A 15,830-nucleotide genomic window follows, 5' to 3' on the forward strand; every position below is an offset into this window, starting at 1 on the left:
TGTTATTAGCTCTAACCAACTGAGCTAACCAGCCTCACGACAGCAATCCTCTCTGTGCTGCAAAAAATCGAACTCAGGGAATTTCTTTTGCCCTCCTTTGAATTGAAAGCCGTGTAATTCAGTGTACGGGCTTTCTCGTGCAGTTTTATAGTTCTTGTAACCCAAATCCTACACTGGCGTGAAGTGACCCCCCATTTCACAGCATTTTTCAGCTGATTTAAAATGTACCTAAAGGAGAAGCATTATTGAAGACCATCAATTACCAAGAGCTTTTGTCAAAGGTTTTGGTGGTCATTTTTAATGACCACAGAGCGCTGTGACCTCAGTTTTACATCTCATCCAAGAGACAGCGCCCTTTTACAACACAGCGTCTCCGTCACTATGCTGGGGCATTGGGACCCGCACAGACCTCAGGGTGAGCGCCCCCCCGCCGGCACCATTAACACCGCTTCCAGCTGGAAACTTTGTTTTTCCCTGTAGCTCACCCTCATCCGGGTACTGACCTGGCTCACCTGCTTAGCTTCAGTGGGTTTTCAGTTGCGAGTTGCAAGGGGATGCAAGTGATGGAGCCGCTCGCTGCAAAAGCCACTGCTTTGGCTGGGAATCGAACCAGAGCCTCCCGCGTGAGAAGCGAGAATTCTACCACTGAACCAACAATGCTCAGTGCCCAGGTCTTCAAAAAAGACGCTTTTTTGGTACTCTGTTAAAAAAGCGTCGACATTACCTCTTTCAAAAGGCTTCACTTTCCTAGTCACATTCCAAGGCTCATTGAACCCGGGCTGTTTCCTCCAGCGGTATAGTATTGCAGTTAGACAGCACGATGCCTGCAAGACTATGTCACGCACTGACGAGACTGTCAAAAATTGCTTTCGACGATTGTATTGCAAACCGGCGGAAGCGGGGTATTGGGAAAAGTTTTCAACTAGCAATAATTGCGCCTCGGCTAAACCTCACAGGCTACGATACTGCCACTGCGCAAAGCTGACGGTTGCCAGGCAACCGCGGGGATCCTATGGAAATCGTTATCGATCGTCTCATGGCATGTCGTTGCAGTAACGCTTCATATTTGTCGTCTTCTTCTTCTTCTAGCTTGAGGTTTTGAAGAATTTCATGACAGACAAGGGCTCCGTCGGGAACAAAGGGCGTTGTGAGAAAACCGTTGCTTATTTTCAGCAGCAGAAATACAACCCTTTAAATACAAGATGACAGAACAATGACGAAGGGCATGCCGGGAGGAACTCATGCACTACAGAGGAAAGGGGGCGGGCACGTACAGTTCACATTCAAGCCACAAGTACTCTTCTCGGATGTTGCATAAACAAATCCTAACGTCCTGAAAGCATTGCAGCATGTTTGTGTCCCACTTCCCGTGGCTGCAGGACGACTGACACGAACGGACAAACACAATTTGTGGCGTTTAGCGTGACATAGTCTTGCAGGCATCGTGCTGTCTCACTGCAATACTATACCGCTGGAGGAAACAGCCCGGGTTCGATGAGCCTTGGAATGTGACTAGGAAAGTGAAGCCTTTTGAAAGAGGTAAAGCACTGCACAACGGAAGTGAGGGAGAATCTTACAGGGGATTCTGAGCGGTGTCTGCATACACGCAGCCCGATACGGGTGCTGAAAGCTTGAGCTACTCTCAATGTCATGCTGCCTTTCCTCGGAGTAAATCTGTTACATTGAAAGAATGCTTCTCGCAGGTTCAAAAAGGGAGGTTCCATTGTTAATTGGAGAAATCAATGATTTCGAATGAATTCTGTGTGCGTTAAAAGACAGCTATACACAGAAAACATGCAGGACACTGCTCATGATGTTTCCCGAGCCGAAACACAGTGCGTTTTTCCAAGCCATCTGACAAAGCCCGCCCACTGAAAACTGCAGCAGATCGTGTAAAGACGTTCAACTTTGTAACTACTGCACGCACAGGAAGCAGAATAAATTCCTCTTTTCAAACTGTCAAAGGTTTGCTTTGCGAACGCTGCAGGACATCGCACAATCTCTTTTGAACGGGGACAAACGATTTCTTATGGGGCGCAGTAAGACAAGTACAGACAATTAAAAAGCTCCACTCATGCCGACGATGCAGCATGAAGAAGCGCAACCTAACGTTTGACAGACAAAAGCCGGGCGCCCTACGAGCAATATGAAATCAAACTGACAGCACACGGCGTTTCGCGCTGACTCAAAAGTGATCTCGACAGACGCTGTTCTCTGCATAACTCTGAAAGAGCTAAAGAGCGTTTCTGTTGAGACGTAAGAAGCTTGTTTCTTTCTACCATGATGTTACCATGACAAAATCTGTCTTTAAACACCTTGCTCAGTCTCTGACGAGACTGTCGAAAATTGTTTTCGCCGATTGTATTGCAAACCGGCGGAAGCGGGGTATTGGGAAAAGTTTTCAACTAGCAATAATCGCGCCTCGGCTATACCTCACAGGCTACGATACTGCCACTGCGCAAAGCTGACGGTTGCCAGGCAACCGCGGGGATCCTATGGAAATCGTTGTCAATCGTCTCATGGCATGTCGTTGCTGTAACGCTTCATATTTGCGGCCGGACACTTCCCGCCTCCCAAAGAAAAGAGCGCCAATCAGACAGGCGGAGACCGAGGACTCGCAGAGCAAACGGCCACAGTCGCCGTAATAAGAGCGATTGTGAGCGGTTTTGTTTTCTCTCTTTGACCAGCCCAGCTGCGCCCCACCCGGAGGCAGGGAAGCACAAAAATTGTATGGAACTCATTCATGCTCCTCTCCATGGAAATCTTTAGTAAAAGGCAAAAGATTTGTACGAGATGAAGAGAAACCAGAGTGCGTGGCTGGACAGCTGCAGGAGCCCAGGCCGCCTTCAAGGCCTCTGCCCTGCCGGTCGTGGTTGGTAATGCACCTGGCCTTACAAACGAGCCAGTGGGGCCCGTTCAGCTCCGGGCTCATCGCCTGCGGCTCTCGGCTTACCTGGCAGGGGAGATACCTTGATCAGCCTGTAGTTGGAGTAGTTGGATTGTTTTCTTGTTTTGTGGAAGCAGTGTTTGTTTTGCAGTTTGAGATGGCAACCTTTGGATCCCGCAAGAATGCTGTACGTTTTGAGCTTTTGGGTGACCTCTTCATGGATCGTATGCAGTTCAGCAGAAAAGTGTTACAGAAGGAACTTGGCTTTGAACCTCGGCACTTGGATTTCATCTTCGCTCTCCCAGGTCAGAAAGCATTTGAGGTTGTTTTTGCTACCTATTCTCTGTTTGAACAATTTGTGGATGTGTTTGAGGCAAAAAGAGGGAAAGTTCCTGCCCTTGAGAAGATCATCTTGCAGCCTCTGACACGGATAGAGAGGAAAACGGTGCATGTTGTTATGTTCTCGGAACTGGCAAAGACGGAGGACATTCACACCTGGCTTAAGCAGTACTGCACCATCCACCATGGAACTGAGGTTAGAGATGTTGACGGTATAAAAACAGGAGCAAGGAAATTCGAGGTTTGCTTGCTACCGGACAATGTAAATGGAGGCTTAAGGCACCTGCCCTCTACAATCCGGCTGGGCGCCTGCAATGGCTATGTTTTTTATGTGGGACAACCAAAGGTGTGTCGGCGCTGTGGTGCTGTGGGACACCTGGCATCGTCCTGCACTGTGAAATGCTGCAAGACCTGTGGCAAACAGGGACATTTAGCCTCTGACTGTTCAATGCTGCCAAAGTGCAATTTATGTGGCTCGGAAGGACACGTTTTTAAGAACTGCCCTCACGCCTACGCCAATTAACTCAAAATGAGAAAGGATGAGGCAGTGCTTGTTTCAGCCAAACCGGCCCGAAAAGCCAAAGCAAACAACAAGTCAAACAAAGAACCCTTGTTGGACAAAGAGTCTCAGCCTCCAGCCAGGATCAGTCCTGCTGTGGCTCTGGGCCCGGTGGAAGAGAAATCCACTACGCCCCCACAACCGCAGACTGCACCAGACAAGCACGAGGGTTTGAAAACCCCCGAGAACAGCGAGGACCCCTCCCCCATTCCTGCTCCTCAGAACGAGGGCCAGTGTGGGGCCCCCCGGTGGAGCGGGTCCAGCGAGGATACCCAGGATTCAGCGGAGCTGCTTTTCTCAGACTCTGCAAGTGCTACAGATGCCCTCCTCTCCTCCATCCAGTCCATCACGGAGGATCTGCAGCAGCTGGTGGGTGAGGGGGAAGAGGAGACTGGTGCATCGGCTGCACCCCTTTCCCCTCAGTGCTCCCAGGAGCTGGACTTGAGGAAAAGGAAAAATGACTCTGTTTTCTCCCCGAGCGAGGAGGAAGGAGAGCATGGCGATGGGGACAGCTGGAACCCCTCCACCCCTCCCTCTACCCCCTTCCTTGAAATGGACTCCGTGAATGCTTTTACTGCTGCCACCCTGATGAAGGCTCATTCAGAGGATGGCTGGCAGGAAATTGGTAAGAAGAAAAAGAAAAAGAAGAAGGTAACAGGTGAGACCGAAGAGAAATGTGTTTTGTAAAGACTGGTTCCACTTTCTTATGTAATATGGCTCTAAACATAATTTCTCTTAACACCAGAGGTATCAATGACAGAGTTAAATGCCAGTCTGTCTTTGATTACCTCCAGCAGAGAGAGAGAGATGTGTTGATGTTGCAGAAGTGTGCTATAGCCTATCAAGAAAGGTATAAAAGCTTTGAAGATAGGTGGGATAAAGGGCCTTCTGTTTGGTCAGGGGACAATAACAACAGAGCCTCTGGCGTGGCCATTCTTTTCAAAGGATGGGCTTTCAAATTGAAAAGTATTCAGAGGGTCATAGATGGCAGGTTGCTGTGTGTGGATGTGGAATGGGGGACCGTTAACCTGCGGCTAATCAATGTGTATTGTCCTACTGACGTGGGAGGAAGGGTGGAGCTACTCAAGGCACTCTCCCCCCTATTGTTATGTAGCACAGAAGTGATAGTGGGAGGGGATTTTAATTGTATCTTAGAGCACACAGACAGGCAGTCTAGCTCTCCGATAAAATTGGATTCCAGCTCACTGGCCCTGCAAAACTTAGTTCAAGACTTTAAACTCTCAGACACATATAGATGTATATATCCCACAACAGCAGGATATACATGGTCAGGGAGGAATAGCAGCTCCAGAATTGACTATTGCTTTGTCTCAGAGAGAGTGAAAGTTGTTGGGGTCACTCTTCAGCCTGTCTTCTTCTCAGTCCGGAGTGCGGACTGATGGCGCACGGAGGGTCCACATACTGTGGATCCCTCAGTATATCCCTAAACACCTAGCGCAGTCTCACGAGAGACTGTCAAAAATCGCTTTCTCCGTTTGTGCTGCAAGTAAGTGAAAACGCGGTCTCAACCCAGAGCCACTTGGCAGCAGCGGCACGTAAATACTGTTACTGCCACTGGTCGATACCAACGTTAGCCTACTATACCATGTTCAGCCACCGCTAGAAAATGTAAGGCTCTAGTACTGGAGCAAACAAAAGGAGGGCCAACGTCAAACGTAGAGAGCGACGAGGATGGGATTTGAACCCATGCGTGCAGAGCACAATGGATTAGCAGTCCATCGCCTTAACCACTCGGCCACCTCGTCGATGAAACTGGGCTGTCCAGACATGGGTTGGCGCGCTCCAAATGATCTTTTCTTTTTTTTCCCTCGTACTCGAGGGTCCTTTTCCTGTTCCACATGCGATTTCAACATTTTCCTTGGGAGATGTCAAGCCAGCAAGCCACTGCTGTGCTTCAGTGGCCAGTGTGGAGTTCAGTGGCCCTGTTGTACACAGAAAGCACATTGAGCTCCTTGGACATGAAAAGTTCCAGATAAAAGCCATTTGTCATCCTTTCTCTTGGTGTCGATGTTGCTATTGTATGTAAAGGTGGCAACTTGCTCAGCGAGCAGGCGGAGCACACACCGAATGCAGATGTGTCTGAGTGGTGTGTCCAAATGGCTGCAAAAGGACACCCCTCCCGGGGCGCCGTGGCTTAGTTGGCTAAAGCGCTTGTCTCTTAAACAGGAGATCCTGAGTCCGAATCCCAGTGGTGCCTTCTTTGTTCTGTCTTCTCGAACAGAACTGGTCCTTACAGACAACCGCCTACAGCTAGACTTAATTAAATGCAAGTATTCATTTCCTGTCTTTAACACGACTTGTTTTTCTTAAAATGGATGCAACTTGCAAAACATGAAATACAAACATTGCTAATCAGCGCTAGCGGCTGGCAAAAAAAAAGAAGTCAGCAATGTTAGACGACCGAGTCTATGCAGCCTAAACGGTGCTCATGTCGGGTTCTTAGCTGAAAGGGTGGTAAATCACGCTCACCCCAGTCCTTAATCTTTTAAAAGGATACAAAATTGAACCTAGTCGCCACATCACATACATCCTGTTCAACGCTAAAAAGGTGACATCTATCCTCGATCCAGAGTAAATCCCACGTTGAGGGCATATTTTTTTCCACTTTACCATGAGTCGGGCTCAGCTGCACAGAGGCGAGAGCAGAGCAATGAGGTCACGGGGACAGGGGAGTCACACGCTGGCGGTTTAAACACGCGGAAGAAAACTGAGGGATCCACAGTATATGGACCCTCCGTGCGCCATCAGTCCACACTCCAGACTCTGAATCCTGCCATCCGAGTTAAGATCTTGGCGGAACCTGAGGCGCAGTTCCTTCTTAAAACGTAATCTGGTGAGCATTTCTAGAATCGTACTTGTATAGATGCAGCCTTTAATGTGTTGCTAGGTTAAAATTGATGACTTCTTGAACTTCAGTAGGCAACTGCCCTCTTGATTTCGGATTTAATTTCTTTATTACAGGGGCGCTTTTATGATGACAGAGTCATGTTCAGGTACTTTGCTTGATGGAGGAAGCTCATTTCGGACTCTGTGATCTGCTCACCTGGAAAGGTCTGCTGTACTACTACAAGAGAGAAGTAGAGTCTGGAAGAATCGACAATTTTATGATGCTTTGGAAGATAATGTTTTTTTTTTCTTTGAAATCGAAATGAATCAGAATATCAGTGCAAAAGACAAAGTCTTGGTTTGGTTTAAAGAGATATGGTTTTAAAACAGACAAAATGTAGAAAACAGGTGTTTCTCACTTTTGGAAAAAAATGGACCGGGGGTAATATTTTACTAGTTGCAGTGCTGATCTCACTGGGTTACAGTCCTGCAGTGTCACACCAGGGCCAGTGGCGCAATGGATAACACGTCTGACTACGGATCAGAAGATTGCAGGTTTGACGCCTGCCTGGCTCGGGTCGTTTTTAAACGCATCGGGCAACTCCCTACGTAGTCTGTGCTACTTACTGCATTGTAATCGTACCCAGTAAGAGATTTCCTTCATGTAAATGAACTGCACCTGACAGCTTTAGAAAAACACCTGGGCTCAGTACGGTGCTGAGAGCTCAGCGTTGCTGTTCTAATTAGCACGCACTGCATCGGCTATGAGCCCGAACCTTTTAATTATTCCGATCAGTAAGTCAACACGTAGTCCACATGAACGGTAGAAATATTCTCGTCTGTCTCTTGTTTGTATAGAACTGAATGTCCCTGACAATGTACTGTTAGTTTTAATTGAAGAACGGCATTTGTGTTCAAATATACCAGACAAGTTTATGTAACTGCTCATGCGACACTCAGTTGTAATTAGTCAAGAAATAAAGTCGAACAACAGCTGCGGGTTTGATTCTGAACGTATCAGATTGCAGCGCCTTTTACTTCCATTGACAAATGATAGAGATTCGAAGAGAGATCCTTCAGACCAGCAAGCAAACCCACGGCTATTTCGGTTTTCTATCTAGGGAACGTTGGTGTTTGCAATAGCATACATGAAAGCGTGATGCAATTTCTGTGGCTACATTTGTTGCACGTCATGCACAGTAAGAGTGTTTCTAACACCAAATAAAAAGTCAACAATTAGCGATCACACCTTCTCCTCAGTTAACCCACTGAAACCCTTGCTGTTAACAGTTCTTTACTGCGTGCTTTACCAGCACCTACATATCGTGTCGGTTCTTTCAGCTTTATTCATTAGGTTTTCAAAGGCATAAGCAGAGCACCAGAGGTGCGAAGGAAAAGTGTGTGGTTATCTGAAGAATTGATGTCCATGGCAGCAGGTCCAAGCGATTTCGCGTTGTTATAGTACCAGGAAAGGAGAAGCGGCACTTCGCCTCTGCCGCGCAGGCACAAGGCGACATGCGGCAGACGCCGGAGTCGGCAGGTTTCGAACCTGCGCGGGGAGTCCCCAACGCATTTCGAGCCCATCGCCTTAACCACTCGACCACGACAAAAGCGAGCCCGCCACCGCCGTATTCCTCCTATAATCAAACACGGACTGCGAGGTGGCTGCGGATACCTTTTTAAAGTTGCTCTCCGTTAAAAAAAAATACCTTTCACAAGATACGTGCCGGCAGACAGACACACCTCAGAGGGTTTAAGGCTGGCTTCACGTTCAAATGATAAAGTCCCCCCGTCCGGATGTCAAAATGCAACTTTGGCAGACAGAACAAACATCAACAAACCACAAATGTGGACAAGGATTTTACAAGCTGCACCACACTGCACTTTCAAAAGCATTTACGTTCGTGTTAAACGCAGGACTTGCCTTTGATTTGCGCGCTTACGAACGCCATGGAAAACGAAACAAAACTAAAACCCTCAGCTCCTGCACGTGATTATAATGCCGTTACGTGTCGAAGCAGGAATTTACGTCATCCTACCACTGCAACACGGGGAATAGAGAGAAATGAGCACACGCTACGATTCGTCTCAATCACTCCCTAGAGTCGTAAGGCGCATTGAAGGGTGCACCCCCATCATTAATCGTTGCGCCTCTGTGAAAGGAAAGCTCTTGGGCAGTCTTTGAAACAGCTCGGATGAAACACTTGATTGCTTCCATGTGCATCTGGAGCCCACCCAGTGGGCAAAAGACGTATAATAAACGTCTATTAAACGCATACCTTATACGTCTAAATGTGGTCTACAATTCGTCTAGAATGAAATTCTAATATACGTCTAAAGTTATACGTCAATTATACGTCTATGTTTAGACGTTCATTATACATAAATGGTTGGAGTTCTATTATACGGATAAATTTAGAGGACTATTATACATATATGGTTGGAGTTCCGGATAACTTTAGAGGTCTATTATACGGATAACTTTAGAGGACTATTATACGTATATGGTTAGAGGTCTATTATACGTATAACTTTAGAGGTCTATTATACGTATATGGTTAGAGGTCTATTATACGTATAACTTTAGAGGTCTATTATACGTATATGGTTAGAGGTCTGTTATACATATATGGTTAGAGGTCTATTATACGGATAACTTTAGAGGTCTATTATACGTATATGGTTAGAGGTCTATTATACGCATAACTTTAGAGGTCTATTATACGTATATGGTTAGAGGTCTATTATACGTATAACTTTAGAGGTCTATTATACGTATATGGTTAGAGGTCTGTTATACGTATATGGTTAGAGGTCTATTATACGGATAACTTTAGAGGTCTATTATACGTATATGGTTAGAGGTCTATTATACGTATATGGGTAGAGGTCTATTATACATCAAAGATAGATTTTATAGGTGTAGAAACAAGTAAACCAAGCCAATGATTAGATTTAGAAATGTATTCTGAAAATACACATTCACACCTGAAACATATGTATTTCAAATTATACATTGTATACAATCAATCAACAATCAACATATGGGCAATAATCATAAAAAACACAACTAGTCTTAAACTTCAGCTACAAATTCTGGTAACATGGCAATATACAGTATAGTAATGACAAACACAAAACTAATTACATTAACACACTAACTCAAAACCACATTTTGATTCAAATATACATTTTAAAATGTACAACTTCTATATTTCCAAGAAAAAAAAATATTACAATGGAAGTTAAGATGATTTTTTTCCACTATTTGCAAACCCTGTCTAATTGTCCTAACAGTTAGAACCAAAAACCTATTATTTTCAGTGTCCAGATCTCCTGGCCCCCTGTCTTTCATATGCATTCTTCAAGTAACACATTGCATGCTCCTTTATTTCTTTTTCTGTTGATGTAGGGTGGGACTTCAGCACCGCAGCTAGGAGAAAATTATATAATATTACTTCCCAAATAAATGATGATGAATATCTTCTTTAGTATAATCTAAAAAGTGAACGGTTTACTAAGCTCAAAACTGAAATAAATGTATAAAATTTGGCTTGCATCATAGCAGTTGAGCAATAAAGTCTGTCCTAATTAAAGAGTACCCAAAGTTTGAAAGTACAACATAGAATAAGAATAGAGAAACGGCAAAACGATTTTGTGTCATCTTCCCCATTCACACTATTTTATGTGCCATTTTTTGCTTATTCACGTACTATTTTAATCAAAATAATATTAAGAAAGATCTGTATGTATTCAGATAGTATTATTATTGTTCATACTTACTCGTCAAAAGAGGATTGCTGAGATATTTGCGGATATACTTCTACGTTTGAAAAACGTGTCCAAAATTGTGACCAACGAATACTAGCAATGCATTGTGGTATATAACCGGAAAATATGCTGGGTTCGATATTTTCTCAACGTATGCGTTTATTAATGTTGTCGATATTATGGTTGAAATATAACATTGATAATACATCGCGGCTATGTGCCCCCTGCTATGAGCTGATGTGCAATTTTAACGCATGTAGTTAGTAAGGATCGGTCACTGTTGTATGGTATTATATATAATGACATTATGGAATAGGATGGGGACAGGCCTGGCATCACGGGGGGAGGGGGGAATGTTGCCCCTTCAGTTTTGGGCAAAAAGATTTACCTAACTTAATTTGCGCCCTAAAAAAATAGTTGTACTTTGTCAATGGTCAGACAACACTAAATGACACGAACAGTCACTCAGTCTGTTTGATGGGCAGGAGGGCTATCCGTCCAGGAACTGCACATATCAGTGTCGTTATTGAGTGTCAACATTACGATCCTGTTTGCTCAGGTGGACCGATTCCTTGCAGTAGTTTATCATTATACTTAAAATCGTTATATAACTAGGACTAGTTATAGCAGTCTGTGCTTTCTGTTGGTTTTACAACATTTTTTCTTAACGATTCAGAACGTCCATGTAGCTGCAAAAATGAACGCTTATGGTACTTTTCGCTCCAGGCAATACTCTCCAGTGAGAGTGACGAAAAATGTGAAACTGAACTTCATCGCAAATACCAGATTGCTAGTCGATATCTTCTATCATAAAGCACTAATTAATGGCATAGCTGCGAGATTTCATTTGGGTAGCTGCACCGTACAGCTCCGTTTCAACCGAAATATCACCCCCGCTCAGAATTTCAGACGCCCCCCTACAGATTTTTCCCCGGGCACCGCGCACTGATGGGGGACGGGGTTTCCAGGAAATGGTATCAACTTTTCTCAAGAAAATAAAAATAGAAACTCTATAGGCACTCAAACATTTTACTGTTTTTTTTTCAGGCAGGTGGCAAGACCCCTCCGCAAAACCCTTGTATGCCAAGCTGTGGGCATTGATTCGTCGAATATACGTATATTCACGGCGAAAATACGGCTATACGTATATATACGTCGCCTCGACGTATAATCAACGTCGAATTGCAACCGTAAAATCGACGACATTAATAAATGCATATATAACGTCGAAAACACATCTAACACTAGGAGTATACGGGATTCTGCACAGTGTACGAAGTAAATTATTTTCGCAGTAATTAATTTACACGTGTATAATAAATATAGTAAATATAATTAATTACTGCGAAAATAATTTACTTCGTACACTGTGCAGAGTGCTGTATACTCCTAGTGTTAGATGTGTTTTCGACGTTATATATGCGTTTATTTATGTTTATTTCACAGTGTCGTGCACCTTTTCATTGCTCTCGCTTTCAGAGCCTCCGCACGGCACACGACTCGACATCAGGAAGCACATTGAAGTGAAAGCAGGGAGCGCTGCGACATGCACTGTGCAGATCCTGCCACACTAAGAGGTATATAAGCGTCAAAGGCAAGTCATTCCGAGTTGGTCGTTTGTGTTTTCCGTTCAGACGCGAAATGCTGAAATGATCTCTTGGCTCCTCGGTTGTCATTTCTGCTCCGTAAAGGAATCACAGCACGAGTCGGCTTCCAGCACGGTGGGTCGGGATACAATGCCGGGGGTCGGAGAGCGATGTCTTCCTCGTTAGTACAGGACCTGTCACCTGTCCCCACCTGTCACGCGGGAGACCGGGGTACATCAGGACGCGCATTGAAGTGAAAGCAGGATGCGCTGCGACATGCACTGTGCAGATCCCGCCACACTAAGAGGTGAGTGGGTCTGTTCGATCACAGCACTAGGCGAATCCCCAATCCCCTTTTGTGCGTGACGACAGAAGAAGTCTGGTCTGTTTCCGCCCGGTTTCGATCCGGGGATCTTTCGCGTGTGAGGCGAACGTGATAACCACTACACTACGGAAACTGTGGTCAGATGTGCCCAGCGGCCCAGCACTGAGCTTCGCCAATGCGATTCAGCTGCTTCCAGTGCCTTTATTGGGGTGCGCTGATGGACCGTGCTCTCTCTCCAGAGACCAGCACGCCTGTCATGGATGGAGCAGGAAAGACGGCGCCACATTCTACAGCCCTCTCCACGCAATCGACGAAATCGGGCTACTGAAGTGGAGAAAATCGCCTCTCCAGAAAGTGCAAATATCATCTTGGAGAGTATAAATCCTATTGCCGAAGGTCAGCCCTGTCTACCAGAGTGACCCTCCCACCTCCTGCAGCGATGGTCAGCTCGTCTCACACGCGAGAAGTTTCGGCTGGAAACAAGCGCCCCCTCTTTTCGCACGTTTTGCACGTTGAGTAGTTTTAATGCGGCTCCTTCGTACACAGTGCTGATCTTTTGGAAAGCAGGAGGCAAAAGTGACACGTTCCCATACCGGGAATCGAACCCGGGCCGCCTGGGTGAAAACCAGGAATCCTAACCGCTAGACCATATGGGAGTGCACAACCCTGCTGTTCCGGGCATCATGCAAGCAAACTACATAAATATGAGAAAACACGCAAGAGAGTTGTCACTCAGAGTGTCGAAGGGTCGATGTATACTGGGGCTCAGTTGAAATGCAACGTCAGGACTTTCCCGAATTATGTCACACGAAGAGAGCACAGCCTTTTCCGCCCTGCCACGTGTGTATCGGTAACTCGCCGTGATCGTATAGTGGTCAGTACTTTGCGTTGTGGCCGCAACAACCCCGGTTCGAATCCGGGTCACGGCAGAATAGGGGCGTCTGCTTTTACTACTTGCACGAATGAAGGCAAAAAAAAGCCAATTGATGTGAACGAACGGCGCTTTACAGAGGAGTACTGCCTGACTGGATCGTTGATGAACGACAGAGACCACTCCGACCTCTTCTCGGGTTTCTTCAATGACTTACTAAGGATCTTCTTCACATTCGCCCATGCAGGGGAAGCCAGTTACACCAAAGCAAACGCAGGAAAGTGCAATTCAAGCAGAGACCAGGAGGTACTTGTTTACACCGAGAGTGGTCGGAGAATGGAACAATGCGCCCAGCCCTGTTGCTGGAGCCGATTCTTGATGAGATCTTGGGCTCACTAAGAAGCCCCCGCTGGATGCTAATCTTTCTGTTGTTCTTGCAGGTCCTGCGCTGCTTTTGAGCCGACAGAGCTCGTCCTGATCTGTCGGCACAGCCCAATTGCAAATGATCGGCTCCGCATACAGAAGGAACGTGCGTTTGGTACAAGAGTGCATGAAGGCACCGGAAATACATTGGGAACAAATGACCGGTCGCTCAATACCTCTGTGAAGTACAGGAGCGTGCAAAACGAGGCTGTTTCCGCCCGGTCTCGAACCGGGGACCTTTCGCGTGTTAGGCGAACGTGATAGCCGCTACACCACGGAAACCTGCAGGGACTGCTGCTGGTGTCTCGCTTGCGTTTCGGGCTGAGAAAGGGACGCGTCACTTTAGGCAGGGGGCGCTGGAGAGAGGAACAAAGGGCGCGATGAAACAAAACACCGAAACCCGGGATCTTTAGATCTTCAGTCTAACGCTCTCCCAGCTGAGCTATTTTCGGCGGTGCACAGAGCCCACAGCCACCTGCTCCAGCCTTCCTGTGTTGCGGCATGAGTGCACCAAGAGTAGCGTGAGAGTGTTGCAGGAACGTCACTCAGAAGGAAAGCCACCCAGGTGCGCCCTCTGAGCTCTGTCCAGCGCATCTTCCTCGCATGGACTCCTGCCTGCGACGGGCAGGAAACAATTAGCAAGAACAGAACAACACCCCATGGGTGTCTCATGACCACACCTTAGGTTGTGACACGTGCAGGTGTGAGGGGTTGCCGGGCTACTTTGGAGCAGAGCTTGGGCGGAGGGAGGGCGGGAAAGCAGACAAAGAGGTGACACCTCAAGGTCTGCACGATCACAGCTCTCCGCCGCCCCAGGCTTCCGCTCGATAAGCTGCTGGACACACCCGCCCCTCCTCACACAGACCGTGGAAAAGCCCCCGAGTCGGAGGGCTCTCTCTTCCTCCCAGGAGCTCTTGGACACGACGCACAGACAGGGTGCGGGGAGCCGCCGCCTGCAAACACAGCTCCAGGCAGGACTCCACTCCGTAGGAGCCGCAGAGCAGAGGAGATGGGGGCAGCTTAGCTCCTGTGCAGAGACCTGAGCTGCTGTTGCTGCAGACGCTGTCTTTTCTGCACTCGGGGTAGGAGTGAATGTTGAGTTGCCCTTAGAAATGAAGCAGAGTACTTCAACGGCACGGGTGTGTGTGTGTGCGTGCGCCCTGGTGATTCTGGGAGACAGATCGAACCTGGGCTAAAAGAGAGGAGGCTTAGCCCTCTTCCATTTGCTACTTCAAAGTTGTACAACCCATTTGTATCTGCTAGGCGGCGCAGTTGTCGTGCACAAAGAACGCTTTAAAAAAAGCGTCCAAAGCAAGTCATTCCGAGTTGGTCGTTTGTGTTTTCCGTTCAGACGCGAAATGCTGAAATGATCTCTCGGCTCCTCGGTTGTCATTTCTGCTCCGTAAAGGAATCACAGCACGCGTCGCCTTCCAGCACGCTGGGTCGGGACACGATGCCGGGGGTCGGAGCGTGTGATGTCTTCCTCGTTAGTATAGTGGCAAGTATCCCCGCCTGTCACGCGGGAGACCGGGGTTCGATTCCCCGATGGGGAGTAGCTTTTCTTTTACCTCCTTAGAGAAAGGACTGCCTTTCATTTCTCTGTTTTCTAACACAGCGTTGTGCACCTTTTCATTGCTCTCGCTTTCAGAGCCTCCGCACGGCACACGACTCGACATCAGGAAGCACATTGAAGTGAAAGCAGGGAGCGCTGCGACATGCACTGTGCAGATCCCGCCACACTAAGAGGTGAGTGGGTCTGTTCGATGCACAAAGAACGCTTTGATAAGCGTCAAAGGCAAATCATTCCGAGTTGGTCGTTTGTGTTTTCCGTTCAGACGCGAAATGCTGAAATGATCTCTCGGCTCCTCGGATGTCATTTCTGCTCCGTAAAGGAATCACAGCACGAGTCGGCTTCCAGCACGGTGGGTCGGGACACGATGCCGGGGGTCGGAGAGAGTGATGTCTTCCTCGTTAGTATAGGACCTGTCACCTGTCCCCACCTGTCACGCGGGAGACCGGGGTACATCAGGACGCGCATTGAAGTGAAAGCAGGATGCGCTGCGACATGCACTGTGCAGATCCCGCCACACTAAGAGGTGAGTGGGTCTGTTCGATCACAGCACTAGGCGAATCCCCAATCCCCTTTTGTGCGTGGCGACAGAAGAAGTCTGGTCTGTTTCCGCCCGGTTTCGATCCAGGGATCTTTCGCGTGTGAGGCGAAC

At 47.2% G+C, this 15,830-nt stretch overlaps 9 non-coding genes across 9 annotated transcripts; 3 read left to right on the top strand and 6 right to left on the bottom strand.

Annotated features, from left to right (window-relative positions):
* Positions 1-841: 841 nt before the first annotated feature.
* Positions 842-983, bottom strand: LOC148634658 (U4 spliceosomal RNA). The gene has a single exon (XR_015933627.1). It is a non-coding gene; the product is annotated as a U4 spliceosomal RNA (small nuclear RNA).
* Positions 984-2,324: 1,341 nt separating this feature from the next.
* Positions 2,325-2,466, bottom strand: LOC148634659 (U4 spliceosomal RNA). The gene has a single exon (XR_015933620.1). It is a non-coding gene; the product is annotated as a U4 spliceosomal RNA (small nuclear RNA).
* Positions 2,467-2,696: 230 nt separating this feature from the next.
* On the bottom strand, positions 2,697-2,813 carry LOC148634660 (U5 spliceosomal RNA). Its single transcript, XR_015933536.1, has one exon. It is a non-coding gene; the product is annotated as a U5 spliceosomal RNA (small nuclear RNA).
* Positions 2,814-5,469: 2,656 nt separating this feature from the next.
* On the bottom strand, positions 5,470-5,551 carry trnas-gcu (transfer RNA serine (anticodon GCU)). The gene has a single exon. It is a non-coding gene; the product is annotated as a tRNA-Ser (tRNA).
* A 378-nt stretch (positions 5,552-5,929) lies between these two features.
* On the top strand, positions 5,930-6,003 carry trnak-cuu (transfer RNA lysine (anticodon CUU)). Its single transcript has one exon. It is a non-coding gene; the product is annotated as a tRNA-Lys (tRNA).
* A 6,895-nt stretch (positions 6,004-12,898) lies between these two features.
* On the bottom strand, positions 12,899-12,970 carry trnae-uuc (transfer RNA glutamic acid (anticodon UUC)). The gene has a single exon. It is a non-coding gene; the product is annotated as a tRNA-Glu (tRNA).
* A 201-nt stretch (positions 12,971-13,171) lies between these two features.
* Positions 13,172-13,243, top strand: trnah-gug (transfer RNA histidin (anticodon GUG)). The gene has a single exon. It is a non-coding gene; the product is annotated as a tRNA-His (tRNA).
* A 574-nt stretch (positions 13,244-13,817) lies between these two features.
* On the bottom strand, positions 13,818-13,890 carry trnav-aac (transfer RNA valine (anticodon AAC)). The gene has a single exon. It is a non-coding gene; the product is annotated as a tRNA-Val (tRNA).
* A 1,199-nt stretch (positions 13,891-15,089) lies between these two features.
* On the top strand, positions 15,090-15,161 carry trnad-guc (transfer RNA aspartic acid (anticodon GUC)). The gene has a single exon. It is a non-coding gene; the product is annotated as a tRNA-Asp (tRNA).
* The last annotated feature ends 669 nt before the right edge of the window (positions 15,162-15,830 follow it).

The sequence above is a fragment of the Lepisosteus platostomus genome, unplaced genomic scaffold (genome assembly GCF_059453375.1).
Source record: "Lepisosteus platostomus isolate fLepPlt1 unplaced genomic scaffold, fLepPlt1.hap1 Scaffold_32_H1, whole genome shotgun sequence".
NCBI classification, from domain to species: domain Eukaryota; kingdom Metazoa; phylum Chordata; class Actinopteri; order Semionotiformes; family Lepisosteidae; genus Lepisosteus; species Lepisosteus platostomus.